We start from the raw sequence: 14,755 nt of genomic DNA, 5'->3' as shown, positions 1-14,755 counted from the left end.
TTAAGACAGATGATAGACTCCTGGGACAGCAGAATCTGGATGCCAGCATTTAACCTGGTGCCTGTTTAACCTCGTAACCTGTTTACCTATTCACTCAGCCCCCAGAGAAATAGTGCCATATCCAGGGTAGAGGCTCCATTTCTGATGCTGGTTGGTTGGAAACTTAGAAGCTATATTGAGACAAAGTCCATATTGTGGGCTCAAGCATTGCTCCCATCCCTGCCCCCAAGGCCACTGTTATCATGGGTCCATTACATATAAGCACAAAGGTAGTCAAGAAAAAAGGCAGGTTATCTGTAGGGCAGTTCATCTTGTCCATTTGGTTGTAAAGTGACTTCTCATTGGTGGATGCTTTCTGGTTGGCATTAAAGTGATACATAAAGATCTGTAAATATGATGCCCTCTCTGAGAGATCCATTCACGTGCTTATTCTCCAGTCCTTCTTGGCACTGTTCTTCCAGTCTTACCTCTTTACAGATACCTCTGACCAACTGGCAAAACCACTGATCACAGCCTAGGACTCTCTGCCACATTATACCTTTCTTGAGTTATGAGGTACACAGCAAAGTGTACTTCTTGAAGCTTTGGCAAATGGAATAATTTCCTTTTACCGATGAGCTTCATGATTACCTCTGGGCGGAACTGTAATGAGGCCCAGTCTTCTTTTGCCTGGCACTAACATATCAAGCTTAAGTAAGAAGTGCTTCTTATCAACTAGGAATATTCAGATTAGATTGCTTTGTAAATGAGAAATAAACTTTTATTGTGTAGTTATTCTAGTAAATTCAGTTATATACTTTTTTGATCAACAATTTATAGCGATTTTATTAATCTTTTACAATATTAATCTTGACTATGTAAGTATATGTACATATATATCAGCTTAAGCATTTATACTTTAATCTTTTTTTGGTTTTATTTTGTTCTTATTATTTGTTTGAATAATCTTAGAGATTTGGTCTTCAGTCTTTAAAATTCTTTTCCTAGTTAAAGAAAGATTCTTCTGGGATGATTTTGTATTAAAAATAACATATTTATCCATGTTATATGGAAGAACTCTACTGTCAAAATGGTATGAAAATTCTTTCATAGCTTAATCTATGATTTAATCTTAATCATAGCTTAATCTTAGTTTCATAGCATATGTATCTGTGATAAGTCAGAGTTCAAAATTTCTCTGGTAAGCATACTACTCATATTTGTATATATTAAATTTTTTTCCTTTATTATACCCTGACTTTTTAGCAAGATGATCTGATATGACACATCTTGTTGTAAGGAGTCTATGGAACAAAGGAATAAGAACAAGCATTCTCACCAAAAAGAAAAAAAAGATAACTATGTGAGGTGATAGATGTGTTAGTTAACTTAATTGTGGTAATCATTTCACACTCTATATATATAAGAAATCATTATGTTGTACACTTTAAATAAATTGAAAATTTATTTGTCAATTATACCTCATTAAAGCTGAAAAAATTGTTTTACATTAAAAAAAGAATTTATATCTTAAAAATAGTTTCTGTGAGGCAACCTTAGAAATGAACCACTGATTATTTTTCATAGTGATATTTAAAAGTCCTGGGTTAATTTCCCCTTTTATAATGTGACAGTTATAAAACATGTCCACACATTTTTTGATACTTCTCCAATTAAAATGTTGAGTCGGATTCCCCTCCCCTTGATTATGGATCATCCATGTTGACTCTCTTTTAACACATGGGATGAGGTGGAAGTAATGGGAAGGACTTATGAGACCAGGTTGGAAAGAGCTCGAGCACCAATCTCTTCCTGGGACTCTGCATTGTTCAGAATCAGCATGGATCAACCTGGCTGCCCTGAAGACACTAGGCCAGAGATACCACATAGGGTTAGTGACCAACCAACCAACAAACAGACAAGCTAATCTTCAGGTGATTTCAGCCTCTAAACTAGGACTACTCTAGCCAATGCCAAGTAGAGCAGGGATGAGTTATCCCCACTTGCAGAATTGTGAGCCCAGTGTACATCCTTGTTTTGTTAGGGTTAGGTTGTTATATGGCAGTAGATAACCAGAACTGATAACTCATTAAAACCCCCAGTAACTCAGCCAATATGAAATGTTTGGCTTTCTTATTGGGCAAAAACAGGGTGAAAAATGGATCTTCCAGATTCAAAAGACTTGACTACAACATAAAGTTCTCCCCATATCAGTTTTCTTGGGAATATGATTCACATGTAAAGCAACTTGCAAAAACCTAAAAATAATAAATTTCAGTTTTCCAAAATGAGAGAAACCACATCTACTTACAGTAGAGAAACAAATACGTCAACATAAGGCCATAGAATGTTGTAGGTTGAAGGTAGCAAGTGTGTCTAAATCTCAAAGATAGTTAAGCTGTAGCACTAGACTGGGAATTGCCTATGCTGCTCTAGTAAAAAATGATGCTGTCATTCACTTTGGATGAGCTTCAGTGAGATAACACATGATGAGGGGCAACAGCTGAGGAAGGGAATGTCAAAGGGGAGGGGCCTTTAAAATGGTTTTGATTTAATACAAGGCATGCACTATTAATAAAGAAGTTGAATGATACCTATATGTTTTATAGGCTTATAAATTGGCTGTAGTAAAATATTTTACATCTTAGATCACTAGGTATTGTTTCAGCTTATTATGGGAGATATCTATCTAGAGTTGACTGAATTGTATTAATCTGGACCTAGTTTAATGATGCCTTAACATTTTTATGGGGGAATTTAATGTTTGCAATATCCATGTTCCTTCTTTGAAAGTGTGACTTATAGGTTTTTCATTTTCCTTAAATTATGAAATCCTTCAGCTAATAAAGGAAAATGATTATAGTTTGCAAAAAAGGCAAAGTCATTTAACAATCCATATAACTGTCTGTTGTAGGACTTTGCATAATAATTGTAATTTAGCTATTAGAGATTCTAAAGGCAGTTATCAGTCATACTCTACGCTTCTGGGGGAATCAGGCAAAGCCCAAATTATTTAAAGTATTTTAAATTCCCAAGGGGAAAAAAAAAAGACACTATAAACTGGGAATATACTTCTTAGTGACAACATATTATTTCAAAGCAAAGAAGTTCATCATAATATTCAAATGTATAAACCACCAAACATTATTTTTGTTTATTTTGGATAGAGATATAATTTGTTTATTTTTAATAATGGAACTATTAGTTCCTGTAAGGAGGGAATTAGCAGATGAAAAGTATCAGTTGCAATGTGAAATTTGACCAACATTTTAGTGATCCTGGAACAACTAAGACATAAAGAATTAGGAAAAAACAGAAAATTGAAGAAGAGTAAGATACGGAATTATTTGCCCCATTATGTGGAAGTATGACCATGCGTTACCTCTGTAGTTTTTAGACCATTTTATAAGACTGACTATTTAACAACTCAGTTTTAGTTGTTTAGTCAACTCGGTTTTAAAAATGAGTATTAAACAACTAGATACATGAAAACATTTCAAAACACATATTAAATTAACCTGATATTTTTTCCAGATATAAATTTACTTTCAAGGTAAGAAACTATTTAGGTTTGCAAAATTTGGGGTTATTTCTACACACAAACATATTTGGGGTTAAAATTTTGGTGTTGAGTTGGGGACAGAAAGTTTAATTCATTCAAACAATAGTTGTAAAAAAATAACCGGTTGGTTGACATTTATCAGAAGATTTTGAAGCCTTATGTAAAAGAAGTCTATATTTTACTCATATTGTTCTCCACAACAGGAGAGGTTTTGAGCAAAACCTGCTCAAAAATAGTTTAAAAATTATGAAATTTGGTCATTCTCAATTAATATTTATTGTTGTCTTAATAACATCTCTTGAAGATAAACATATTTGTTGGTAGACTTAAAACTGATACACACATATGGTATAGTGTATATAGATATACTGTATATCTATACTATATATCTATGTCTCTATATCTCTCTAATGATGTCCTTTTATTAAATATATTTAAACAAACTGAATTCATCTATAAGAAAGATATAAAACAACACAGCTTTAATGATTTTATTTCACCTTTACATAACCACCAGAAAGGGATCATCTATTACAGAACTTTAATATTGGACACATATTGGCATATATTATTTAATCATGGGGGTTTAAATGAGATATTGACTAGGTAAGAGGACTGAATCTGCCATTTCACAATTCTCTGTTAAAATTCAATTTTTTAAGTTGAATAATGACATTTTATAATAACATTGAAGTTTCATATAACAGAAGTCATATAACAGAAATTCAGTGTTTCACTAACTGAATTGAGAATAGAAATCAGAGATAAAATCATAGCTATCTTTGTGCTACCTTCTGGAATAAAAATGCAGTTTGCCTATATTACCCTTTTCTTAAGTCCTCGCTTCACATACGCTCTGCACAACCAGAAAAGAGACCAGCTGTCCCTTCCCTCCATGAGAGTGATTTTCTGAACCATACACCTTATCTCTTATTACTCAGGACCCACTACCAACGTCTGTCTTTCTCTAAACATGCACAGCTTGAGGAATAAGAAGAGCAATAGTGGCAAACTTTCTTAATCTGTATTGTACTCATGGATAAAGGCAAACACAGATGAGGTAGAGATTTGGTTGTTGGAAATGTTGGGGAAGGGTCTCAAAAGAGCTGTGATTTAGAATTATTCATGGATAGCATTTGTTAAAGATAGACAAAAACAAAACAATTTGTGTCATGTTATTCATTACATATCTGTTCTTCTTTGTAATGAGAAGATGGCAAGTTTGGGAACCCTCTCCACCTCCACAAAGCACAGCCAAACTCAGTCAATTCTGATTATGCATAGAAATTATGCTGAGATGGCACAACACCCAGACTTCAAGTATGAGATTTGAGAAAGCTACACTATCCCTTTCCAAAACAATGGTTGAGAGGGTAATGAAGATAAGGATAAAAATGGAAGCACCATATGTTGGCAAACCAGACCACAAAACATCCTTCCTTTTATAAGGATCAAGAAACATAGAACAGTTAAATGCCCCCCCACCATACGTACACATTAATAATAATGGATTTTTGAAAATATTACTCAAGACAAGAACATAGAAATATTAATCTGAAATGGGAAAGTATATACCCTAAAATAATTTTTTAAATGAAGAATAAATAGAAAGTCTAGAACAGACTTTAAAATATGCATTTTAGGCAATGAAGAGTTGCATTGGCATTACAGAAAATCAGTTAAGTGACACTGATGTAAAACAAGAGGAGATTTTTAAGAATCCAAATAAGGATAAAGGAATGAATATATTAAAACATATCATAATACAATATAAATAAATATTATAGGCCTGAAGATTAGAATCTAGCTTAAAATAATTATAATAAACTCAGAAATCTATAGTAGAAACAACAGTCCCTGCCTTCGTAATGCAAGGAGATAGGTAAAATTGTAAGTCTCAAATAGGATTCAGCGTGTTTCAGGAAAAAAAAAAAAAATTACATAGTCTGGTCTCCCAGAAAGAAAAAGCAAGTAAATGGAAAATTTTAATACGGCTTAAGTTTCTTTGCAACTACATAAGTTAGTTAAAAAAAGTGAAAAGTCTAAAGAGTTTTGAGGGGAACTTTTGCAAAATTCTAGTTATAAAGACAAAAATTCTGGTTGAAATATGAAGACAAAATTTCAAATATGCAAGTGCTCTGAAAAATATACTCAATTAGTATTACTGGAAGATTATCAAAGTTTCAATTCCAATAAACAGAGAATAATTAAAATTAAGAGTTTAAGAACTAGAAGGCTATAGTATAAAAAATTGTGATAAGACTGATTATATGCATAGAATGATATATGTGATGTTATTTATCATCAGTGACCCTATACTGACAAGTCTTGACATCTAGGCTATGGTTAATCCGAAAAACAGACTAGTTCAGGAACACTTTGTTAAAACAGAGAAAATTTTAAACAATAACATTGTCTAAAAGTGTGGTTAAAATAATTGTGGTATGTGAACTGTTTAATCACTTACTGAGTACATGCTAGGTACATAGCACAGTGCTAGATGGTTTAAATATATTTTATATAAATATATAAAGGTACCCTGCAAAGAAGATATTGTTATCTCATTTTGCCTAACTTAGTTATATCATTTTCACACCTCAACACAGACAAAAAGATTAATCTAGTCAAAGGCTAGCTATCGGCTGAGCCGGGATTCAGAAAGGAATGTAACTGGGTCTCTATACTGTTTTCTCTACCGCACCACACTCCCTCAATACCACTGAAAAACAGACACACATTTAAAATCATATCTACAAATGTTTTTTAATTTGGGGGCTCATGCCTATGTTTTGATAGTAAATATGAAAGCCAGATACAAAAGTATAGGTAAGTATAATTTCATTCATGTACAAACGTATCTTTGAAAAATGATTGCCATAGAATATGCCAAATGATTATTAGCCCTTGGATAATTTTCTATCTGTGATTCCAAATTTTCTGTAAATAAACATTGATTAATTTTGTAATCAAAGGACAACTAAAGATTACTCATATTTACAAATATTGAAAGAGTCTATTGGGCTGATTTGCACAGTAAAATTTTTATATGGATCCTAAAACTCTCCTCAGTTTATTACTAATATCTATAGATTTTTATTTGTCAATCTAAATCTAATCCCAAATCTTATTAATCACATTTATTAATTTTCTATTTTAAAGATGGATTACCTCTCACTAATTTCCTACAAGACCAGGTGTTATAATTTAGAAAACAAAATATATACACTTTTGCATTCTTGATTAAGACAATTTACATACAATAAAATGCACATATTTTATGTGCACAGTTCAGTGAATTTTAACATATGTATTCACCTGTGTAACTGCTGTCAAATCATGATGCAGAACATTTCCATCATTCTGGAAACTGCCCTTGTGCTCCTTTCCAAGCAATCTGGAAATCCATTTGCCGTATTTTCACAAATATAAATATACCTTTATAGACAATAGAAAGTACATGCAATCTTTAGGCAATGAACAGACCCATATTACATTACTTCAAGCTCCAAGAAAGTGGAGTTCTTGCGATTCATTTTCACTACCATCTACCCCAGGTCTTACCAGTGTCTGGCATATAATTGGAGCCCATAACATGCTTATTGAAAAAGATGTTTGAGTGCATAATATATAGCAGGCACTGCGCTATTTTTTTTAATGGTTAATTTTATTATAATATTATTTGGTGATAGAAATACATGCTATTAATAAGAAGAAAGTGCTTAAAATAATATAAAAGTGTAAAGAACAAAAATGCTGAGAGTTCTCTTATACCATTCTCAAATGATCACTCCCAGAGTAGTCAATATTATTAGTTTGGTGTATTTCTTTCATTCTTATCTTTGCACTTACAAACATAAAACACATATATTCTTTTAAAAAACAAATAAAACAATTAATGTTTATCAATAATCTCTTATGGGTCAGGCTTTGTTCTAAGCTTTGGAGATACAGCAGCAAACAAAATATATTAAATGCCGTACCTTCATAAAGCCTATAGTTTAATGGGAAGAGACAGTGATAAAGAAAGTATGTAAATGATACAGGATGTTAAATAATGTTGAGTGCACAAGGACTGCAGAGGAAAACTAGGCAGCCAAGAAGGACACACATGTCTCAGGAGTGGGCGAAAGCAGGGTGGCTATTTTAAATGGGAGTTAGGTATGGACTTCTTGAGAAGATCTTTTGAGCAAAACATGAAGGCGGTCGGGAGTAAAGCATTCAAAAAAAAAAAAGCAGTTTTTTTTTTTAGAGTCCAAAGCCCTGTGGCTTATTGGGGGCCAGGGCCAAGTGGGCTGTGGTGGGCAGGGGAGCTACGTGTCACCTTTCTCATAGATGGCAGCCGTGAGGATGAATGAGGGATGCAGGACCCCCCGCTCTCCTCTGGCCGCCCTGGGCCAGGGACTTCACCATCTCAGCTGAGCCCACCACCATTGTTTGGTTTTCAATGACCAGGGTCCACCTTGTGCTTTGGTGGATTGCAGTTCTGCACAGGTCATAGGTGGGCCTACTGGGTGAACTTGGAGCCACGCTCGGTGCAGTTGAACTTCCTCACTCCCTTGTGCTGTCTGACGTGCCCACACAGCTGGGACATCACTTTAAAGGTCTTCCCACAGATCCGGCAGAAGTGGGACCCTCCTGGTGGCACCCTCCTGGTGGCGGCCAGTCATGTAATAGGGCAGAGTGGGCACACAGCCATTAGCGAGTAACCATCATTGCTCAACAATCAGCATGGGGGTCAGATGTCCTGCTCAGGCAACAGTGGTCTTGGTGCATTGAATGTGGCTGGAGGTGGATTCTGGCTTTCTCCCCAGGGCCTTCCAGGCCCTCTGGCCTCCGGGCCGGCAGGTGAGCTTGGGGGCCGGGGACAGGCTAAGGGCTGTGTCCCGCAGAGCTCCAGAGCCCTCACCAGGGCCTCCCGCTGGCCTTGAAGTAGCAGCGAACCTCTTCCCCATCCCTATCTCTGCGACCTAAGGGCGGCAGCCGTCTCCATGGGCCGCAGTCCACGGAGGCCTCAGCAACTGGAGTATACGGATGCTGCCATTAAGGTAACAGCTTCAGCCAGCTTCAGTCTCTCTGTTCAAGTTGCAAACCTTGGTCCAGCTTAGATCAGTTGTCTACCCCTAGGGGCTGGCCAGAGGTCAGGGTTAAGTTGCAAGGACTTTGCACATCATTACTTCAGGTCTGCCTCTGTGTTGGGGCTATTCTCAAAGAAGGGCAATTGCTGTGAGCTGGGGATTCACCTGATGGGTATTTCCTACAACCTGTATTCCTATTGATCCTATACAAATGATTCTCTCCAGTTTAAATGAAAAGCCTGAGGGCCGGCTGGGTCTTGGCACCTGGCTCCCTCGGTGATGACAGCTGGGCAGGGTCTGGGCACCTGGCTCTGAGGCGCCGTCAGCTGAGATCTGCCTCTTCAGCCTGGGCACTGGTGGGAGGAGCCAGACCGGGTGCTGGATGAGTGCTCCCCGGCAGGGCGGCCAGCCTACACAGGCCACTCCCCTCCCACTTAATCAGGGCCTGGACCTCAGAGGGCGAAAGTTGAGCCTTGGGACCTTGCCCTTTCTTTTCAGAACAGAGAGTAACATTTGTTTTGGTGGAGGTTTACGGGAACATCATGACCTGACGGTGACCTGACCTCAAGGACAAAGGCTCTGACACCAAGAAGTGTGCACCAACTAGCCACGCCCCTCCTTCACCTTTCCTATAAAAGGGCTTTGCTGAAAGCTTTCGGGGAGTTCGGGGTTTTTAAGGCATGAGCCACCCTTCTGCATAACCCTGCAATAAACCTTTCTATGTTCCAAACTCCGACGCTTTGGTGGTGTTTGGCCTCACTGTGCATCAGGCACAGGGCCTCGCGTTTGGTAACAGTCCCGTGCTTCTCAGCAGGGGCCTTTCTGGGTGCTGAACTCACAGCTGCAGGCCTCTCACTGGTGTGGTGAGGTTGTGCTTCTCCAGGCCAGCTTGGGTGCAGAAGGTGTAGCCACAGCGGTGGCACTGGAAGGGCTTCTGGCCCGCGTGCCTGCTCAGGTGCAGGTTGAGACCTGCCTTCTGGGTAAAGGCGTGGCTGCAGAACTTGCAGACACATGCCCTCTAATTCCTGTGTTTGGCCTTGGTGTGTATCTGCAGGCCATTCTTGCTGCACACAGCAGAACTCCTTGCACGCAAACAGCTCCCCGCAGTGCTTAAAAGCCTGGTGCAGCTGCAGTTCCCTTTGGGACAAAAAGAACTTGGCCCGGGTGGGACAGGTATGGAGCTTGGGAGCTCCATGCAGCTTGGTCCCTTTGCTCTGCATGAACTTCTTCTTCATGAGCTGCTGCGAGCAGGCACAACACTTGAAGGGCATCTCCCCGGTGTGGGATGCCAAGTGTACTGGCAGCTCCATCCTCCAGCAGAAGGTCTCCAGGCACTTCCCGCACGTGAAGACTTGTTAGGATTGGTTCAGACAACTCTGGGCTTCATGCTTCAAGATATTCTCCTTTGGAAGATTTGGGGCGCTAGAAAGTTTTCCAAATTTGGGGCGCTAGAAAGTTTTCTCCCCAGTGTGTTTCCTGTTGTGCACTTTTTGATATTTGCTGAGGAACTTTTTGGAAGAAAAAAGAGGGTAAGAGTCTTTCTTTCACCTGCTGTTTAAGTGCCTTGAAGTCAAAATACTCAGTATGCCAAAGTGGCATATTTTGGGGTGATCTATTCCGATTTTCTTCAAACGGATATAGCTATCTTCTAGGATTATAGGGTTCTGTGCTTATTTTTGTGATACAGAATGGAGTGGGGAAACAGTACTTAGAATGAAGTATTTCAAGCCTATCCAGAAAAAAAAAAAAATCCTCTATGTACATGAGAACTGACCAGAAAGTCAGCTTAGGACAGCAGTCAGGGAGGAGACAATGTATAATGTATGGTATAGAATACTTGGCCCCAAAGAAATTCACAAAGTGTATAGGGGATCTGGTTAGAATGAAACAGATAAATTTGTCTAATATATTGCTTCTAGCTCAGAATCTTGTATGTTTACTGTTGTCTGACAAATATCTCACTATGCAAATTCCTAATCCTTTACCTAATTTTAGGATAAAAGGTGTGTGTGCGTACATCTGGAATTATGAAGACAGATTGAGTGGATGCACTTTGTAAAAGCAGGCTCCATCTGACTCACATATGGATGAGAAACCATCTTAGCAGTATGCGCTGGTGGATATGTCTCTGGAATTTTTAATCCTCTTATTTTATTATCATGCTGGTTTATGTTTTAAATGTATTAAAATGGCTTGTGTTTTTATTTCTAAACATCTAATGTAAAAGTCATAACACACACTGCTCCTTTAAAACACAATTAGAAAAGCATTTCTGGGATTATCATTCAATTTATTACATTCAGTGATATTTTGTTACTTGTACCATAGGACGCTAATAGGCCTCATGAACTGTATCTAGAATACAAGTTGTACTGCTAGCATATTCCAACCTCTAAGTGCCTTTCATGTCAGCATGAGAGATACAATCAGGCATTTGAAAGCTCCGGCCTATTTATAAAGATACCATCAAAACCTGCCTGATGCAGCTGACTTATGAATCAATTATCTGAACTACACCAAGTGATATATCTATTCTGAAATTTAGAGTCATATATTTGAAGTTAAACTACAAACAGATAAACTATTCAACAGCCTATCATGATTCTTATCTCTATGTCTATATCTGTCAAATGCTGGGAGAAAAAAAGGCAAAATCTTACTGATTTTACTGGGAAGAGTTTTAAAAAATAAATCACACAGATACCAGTTCTCTCTCTCTCTTTCTCTCTTGCTCTATCTCCCTCTCTCTCTCTAACACACACACACACACACACACACACACACACACACACACACACCCCTAGCTATCAAATTACTTATGACCCGAGGGAAAATTTAAATAAAATCAAGAGCATGCAAGGGATGACTCTCATTGTAAAAGGGGAAAAATAACAATAAATAATATTAATTCTCTTAAATGTTATGTCTTAAATGAAATGGCTGAGTATTTCAGTAAATAGAAATGCCACCATTAGGACAAAAGGTACAAAGCCACTGGGTGCAGAGAGACAACAGTTATGTTTCATCCCAGATATTGTTGAAAATAAGCCAAACCTAAGACAGATGCGTGTACTTTTGTTTTGTTTTTAGGTGATACCTCACAAGATGTATTCTATTTCAGGATCTACTCTTCATTTCTAAATATTAATGATCTCAGTTTTACTGCTTTGCCTGGTAGAGTTCAGATTTCAGGAACGTTTTATTCATGCTGACCAAAGTCATGAGAGACACGTGCACTAAGATGACAAAGTATTAATGTAAAATGAGGAAATGTAGTAACTTTCAACTACACAATGAGTTATCTTCTCAATAGGAAAACGTGTATAAGAGACCAAATTAATATCAGAAGTCTGCTTTTCTCCAAAGAATTAAAATAAAAGAAGCTCAACATTTTACTGCTTCCTTGAAAAAGTGACCTTTGAGGTGAGTAAAAAAAAAAAAAAAATAAGAGGCAGTTAGGCAAAAAATGCTGAAAAAGGCCTTTGGAGTATAATACAATACAAGCCAAAGTTTCTGAAGTTGTGTTCCCTCGTCAGAATCTCTTGGCGTTGGGTGGGGTGGGGACAGCCTAAGGAGGTGCAGGAGGTAAAGTTAATTTAAAATGCAAAGTTCTGAGCCCCACCCTGGGTTTACTAAATGAAAATCTGTGGGTATATGATAAAAATCAGTCTGAATATACTTTTTAGTAATTCTTGGCACACTCAAGCTTGTAAACCTTTTTGTCAAAGAAGAATGCAAGAAAAAATCTGGCATGATAAGCAGGAGACAGATCAGGAATGGGTTAGGCATGGTGATTAGGGGTTTGGGATTTACGCTGAAACTAACGGGTACCCATGGGGCAAGGGAGTAATGTGCACACATTTGTGCTTTAAAAATATGATTCTACCTGCAACATAAAGAAAGGCAATGTGAAGGAAAGAATGGAATCAGGGAAACCAGAGTTAGGAGGTGGTTGCCATGATCTAACCATGAGGTGGTAGTGACTTGCACTAATAACAGTTAACAATAGTAAAAGTCAAAGCTAACATTTGCTGAACAATTATGCACCAGGAGAAGCGCTTTACAAGAATTTCTCACCTATATTTTAAAAGTACCCTATGAGGTACATGGGAACTATTATTATCCTTATACAAACAAAACAGAAAACCTGAACTCAGGGTAATTAAGTACTTTATATAATTAGTAAATGGTAAGACAAGGATTCAGATCCACATCTCTCTGGCTCAGCTACCATATTCTTAACAGCTATGTTATTCTGTCTAACAAATGAAGCAGCAGAATAGGGAGCTACATAGAAGGTAGAGTTGATAGGATTGATGGTTGCTTATAGGACAAAAGAGATAGAGAGGATGGAGATGATGCCTGGGATTTGAGGTGGGTTATGATGCTTTACACTGGCACAAATGAATATTAATAGGAGTGGGTTAGAGAGGAAAGAGAATACATTCATTTTTACATATTGGGTTTACGGCGCCTCTGGAACATCCATGTAGCATGTCCAGTAGGAGATGAGTATAACATTTTTGAGTTCAGGATATAAGTGTGTGTGTTACAGTTTGAAGAGTCAGATGTGCATAGGAGAAATTCAGAGTCATAAATGGACATTAATGTCTGGAGACTTGAATATAGGGAGAAGAAAAGCAGGCCTAGTACAGAAACCTTGAGAGGAATAACAGGCAGAGGAGGAAATAACTAAGACTATTAACACATTATTTTTCAAAAGAGGTCACTCAAGAGTGAAAGAGACACTAGTAATAATTGCAGTAATAAGAGGTGATGGGCATAAATGGGTTCTGATCCAGACCAGCCAGGACATATGACCACCCTTCTCTAAGGAGGCTGAGAGATGAGAATTTTAAAAGGCAGGAAGAAAACCGGCTGAGAGTGTTAACCTGGAACCTGGAGGGTCTATAATATTATTGTAATACTTATATGGCATAAACATATTTATTTTCATGAAGCCTACAATTTTAATCATGGTTCCAGTCCTCACAATGAGTACAAACAGGTAGGAAAAATCATTTAAAGATCACTTGTCTAGTCTGGTTTTCCCAAGTATCTTCTGCATCCAAATTTGTATTCCATATAAGGATAAAATTTATAAATGGATTTGAATGGTCATTTCAGTGGAAATTTCATCTTTTTTTCTTCAGTATTTTTCATTTGCTATGAAAACTTACCATAACTTATATTGCTTCTTGAAAGACTCTATAATATCTTCATTTTTAGAGAAACACTGAGAAATCATAATGAAGATTAGGCAGCCCCCTTTATCTCATGCTGCCCAGAAATGATCTCTTAAGTATACATCTCTGGGAAGACGTCTGTATATGACGAATCTAATCTGTGGTTATTTATTTTTGTGAACATTTTTTTTTTCGGAGAGTGACATTTTTATGATAATAATTTCAACTTGTGGCTTAAGCCTTATTTCAGTTTGGTAACCTGATATGAACTTGCTGATATTATTTTCTTAAAATTAATGAGGAGAATATTCTCAGGATCAATTGTGTCTCTTATTAGAAGAGTAATCGCAGTGCCTAGTAATGCCACTCAATTTCCTATTCTTCCATAAACATTTCCAGCATATTCTAGCCAAATAGGTTCCTTTTTCTTTTTTCATTCCCTGTAGTATTAGTGGCTAATTCTTTCCTTCATACCACTTGGGCTATTTTATAACTGTCTCTTAACACATAAAATATTTTTAGTTCATTATGCTGTTTCTAAGTGGATATATTCAGATTTTTATAAATATATGTGTGGAAAAAATTAATCTTTGATAGATGTATTTTTGTCCATTAATAATACTATGAAGCCATAATGGTGTAGGACATTTACATGCATGGTCTAAGAATATAATAAGTATGCAAAAATCATTTATTGAAGGGAATGAAATTTCAGAATTATTCAAGTAGGGAATTGTATTTTGTATAAAGTAGATGCAGAAAATTTAAACGTTGGCACTGATAACCTAGTCCCTGTGATAGAAAATGCCCTTCTTGTAGAAGGGCTTGATATTAAAATGTCCCACTCTATTCTCTGCATTTATTAATGTTTTTGGGGGGATTTTCAAAATGCACTGGATCATTTTGGATAATTGAGTATCCCTTAGTAAAGAGATAGATAAATTGACTATTAT

Source organism: Grampus griseus (genome assembly GCF_964374135.1).
Source record: "Grampus griseus genome assembly, chromosome: 11".
In the NCBI taxonomy this organism is placed as follows: Eukaryota; Metazoa; Chordata; class Mammalia; order Artiodactyla; family Delphinidae; genus Grampus; species Grampus griseus.
Note: the sequence above shows the minus strand (reverse complement) of the source record.